Source organism: Trichosurus vulpecula, chromosome 2, assembly GCF_011100635.1.
Source record: "Trichosurus vulpecula isolate mTriVul1 chromosome 2, mTriVul1.pri, whole genome shotgun sequence".
Taxonomy (NCBI): Eukaryota; Metazoa; Chordata; class Mammalia; order Diprotodontia; family Phalangeridae; genus Trichosurus; species Trichosurus vulpecula.
In genome coordinates this window covers 372,448,283-372,451,893 of record NC_050574.1, presented here as the reverse complement: position 1 = coordinate 372,451,893, position 3,611 = coordinate 372,448,283, and the positions used below count along the sequence as shown (strand labels likewise).

General features: G+C 40.7%; 1 pseudogene; it reads left to right on the top strand.

Moving 5' to 3' along the window:
* Positions 1-2,016: 2,016 nt before the first annotated feature.
* Positions 2,017-3,180, top strand: LOC118839184 (annotated as a pseudogene).
* The last annotated feature ends 431 nt before the right edge of the window (positions 3,181-3,611 follow it).

The following is a 3,611-nucleotide window of genomic DNA, read 5'->3' as shown; positions in this document are numbered from 1 at the left end:
AGGCCAGACCCAGCACTCTATCCACTGTGCCACTGAGCTGCCCCACCTTAACAAGATGCGTGGACCTGACCGGTTACATGATTAACAAGCAAAATAACAAGAATGGTACATTAAGTGGTATGGATGAGGAAACAAGAGACATGGAAAGGAAAAAGAGGAGAAACTGAGGAAATGTTGCCACTATTTAGCATCAGAGAAGTCAACAATGGTGCCTGAGAAAAAATGATGACACAACTTAATCAACAATTCAGTGAATGAATGAGGGGAATAAGTATTCAGATTCTAGTAAACCAACGAAGGAGTCTTTCTTCATCTTCTAACTGCTGGAGTGGCTCCTATTTTAGCAGATGATTCTATTGTCACAGCTGGATTAAAAATAATCACTTGAACTTTTGTAAATGGATCATGAATGGAATTATAAATCCATCTGAGCTCTACTGTGTGTGCAAGTATGAAGATTTAACTTTAGTACTAATACATAGATGGGGGAATGGAGAAGTAGAAAGAACACTAGAGATGGAATCAGAGGACCTTCACTTGAATCCTATCTCTACTACCTTCTGCTTGTGGGACCTGGGACACAAGTTACTTACTCTTTCTCCCTGTTTCTCCATTTGTAATATAATGACGTTAAAATAGATGATTTTTAAAATTTATTCTTAATTCTAAACCTGTGACCTTCTGGATGTAATTGTAACAAACACTTTTGAGCACCAATTCAGGACAGACGAGTAGAACATCTTTGAATATTATGGGTTGAATTTATCTTGTGTTTAAAGTGTAAAGGAAGCTGCATGTAGCAGAGACTTCCAGTTTAATATACCATCCTACTCTTCTATTCTTCTAAGTATATAATTATATTACTTGGGGTTTAAGTTCATAATTTAAAAAAAATTCCGAAGTATAAGAAGGTCTATTTTTCAAAAAGTATCTTGGCATTGATATTTTGTATGTGTGAAGTTGTCTGAAAATATCTATGCATATGAGGCAGGTCCTTTTCTATTAAGTATACAAATCTATCAGAATTTATGCTCTTCCACCAGTCTTCTTAAAATTGCTTTGACTCTGTGGTTGCCTATGTGGTTGAATCTGCTTTGCATTCACCAGAGAAAAGTTTGTATGTACAATTCACTATACCATCTCTCATTTAACCCTGTGCCTATCAATAAACAGATACCCCTGCTGTCGACATGTCAATATCCCTAAGTTGTGGTGAATGAAATCACCAGATCTTTTTAATGACCAGGTCTGCTAGAGAAATGAAGTTCATTCACTTAAGTGATAATTTTCTGTGATGTCAGGATGAGTCAGACTGTATTTTTCATGAACCTACTATGTTCCAGGGAGTGTGCTAAGCACTGCGGATACAAAGAAATGACAAAATTAGTTCCTGCTCTCACAGAGCTTACAGTCTAACGAGGAAGGCAATATGCAAACAACTACTTGCAACAGAATACATATAGAATAAATTGAAGATAGTCTTAGAAGGAGGGCACTTAATTTTAGGAGGACCAGGGAAGGTTTTTTGCGTATCACAGCAGGAAAATAAAAGAAGTTCTGTGGGTGTTGCAAATTGCAAATTAAATAAGTTAAGTCTCTGTCAGGGTTAGGGTAAGGGTCATAATTAGCTCAGAGTAAAGTAAATATGAATTATAATTGGAGTAAAATAAAAGGCAGTAAAATAGGAGTAAAATAAAATTAGAGGCAATGGTTTGTGAAATTGCACCCTTCCCCATATACATACACCCAAGTAGAATGTAAGCTTCTGGGGGTAGCGAACTTTATAGTGTGGTACCCCTCTAGAGTCTTCTCCTAACTTGCACTCCCTCTCACAGTTTGATATCCAAGAGGAGTAATTGCTACCTCAAGTTCTAAGGGCAACCCTGATGGTTGCTATTCCTACTAAAATAGGTTGTAACCCCCTAAAATCTTTTCCCCCATTAACGATGAGCCATTATCCTCTGCTGCAGCCACAGCCTCCAGTTTCTCCTGCTCTAGCCTGAGCTTCCCTGGACCATGACCAACACCAAGCACACCTTTATTGCATCAAGCCTGGCAGCATCCAGCAGGGCCTGGTCAGTGACATTATCAAACTTTTTGAGCAGAAGGGATTCCACCTCATGGGCATGAAGTTCCTTAGGGCCTCAGAGGAACATTTGAAACAGCACTATGTTGACCTGAAGGACAGGTGTATTAGGAGGGCAGAGTTTATAATCTCAAAGAGGATCATAAACATGTCTGAAAGGTTCGGAACTGCCGGATATAAGAAACTCTCAAAGTAGAAGGCAGAAGAATCAAAACATATATTTAGGCTCCACAGTAACCAACCCATGAACCAGCAACCCCATTTTGATATATTGATCAAAAGCTTCCAGGCCCAATAAGTACGCCTTGAAAGAGTAACCAGGAGGCTACAGAGAAGCATGATTGCGTAAAGCAAAATCATGCTTCCCCCTCTATGGTAATAAGATTACCCACTGGCCTGAAGTCTTTGTTCAGCTTCCTCCCGTAGGTCAGCTCTGCTACTGGCAGCTCCTGCTTCAGCTGTGGCTGTGGCTGTAGCTGTAGCAGCCTCTGGCTCCAACGGGAGCTGCTTTTAACCATCCAGCTTCTGCGGGGGGGGGGGGGGGGGGGGGGGGGGGGGGGGGGGGTGGTGTGTAAGGTACGCCGGGGAAAGCACAGGTTCTTTCAATCTGCTTAAGCAAGGTGAAGGGGTTGACTGGGAAAGCACAGGTTCTTTCCATCAGCTTAAGCAAGGGAAGCAAGGTGAAGGGGCCGACAAGCTTACTCCAGTCCAACATACAAACAGCATTCAGTTCAGGGGAAAAAGCCAAACTAGTCAAGGGCACTTGTTGACTAAGTGATAAGGAGCCCATTTTTGGTTACCAATATAACAGGCCATTTTTTCCCTGGGCTTTTGAAATATAGGAACTCAGGGCCTATTGTAGCCATGATTTGACAGTTTGAATGTGGTAAAGATAGGCAGAATGATGCTGGGAGAGATCAACCCAGCTGATTCCAAGCCAGGCACCATTTGTGGGGACTTCTGCATTCATGCCAGCAGGAACGTCATTCGTGGAAGTGATTCTGTAAAAAGTGCCTGAAGAGATCAGCCTGTGGTTTAAGCCTTAAGAGCTGATCATTTATAAGTCTTGTGCTCATGACTGGGTCTGTGAATAAATAAAGATTTTAAAAGTGAGTATAGACTGGACCTACTCCTTTTAGTAGCTGTGGTATGCATGTGTATGTCTTCATCACTGAGTTTGAGTGTGTGTGTATGTGTCTATGTATGTATATATGTTTCCAACCCTGAATACAACATTTCATGCCAGGGGATTGAAAGGAATTGCAACTATAATTTTCTAAAACAACCCTGTACTCTTGTTCAATAAAGCCTTGGAAATTAAAAAAACCCAAAACAATACATTATTAGACTCAATGAGGTATTATCAAAAGCATTTACTCAAATACCTTGGCAGAGAAGGAATAGTTAATACCAAAAATTTCTATCCCCTAAAACCTGGGGTACACCTTCCTACTGCTGTATTTATCACAGAGGTATACCTCTGTATTTATACAGAGTCTATGTTGCAGAGAGTGGGCACAGACTT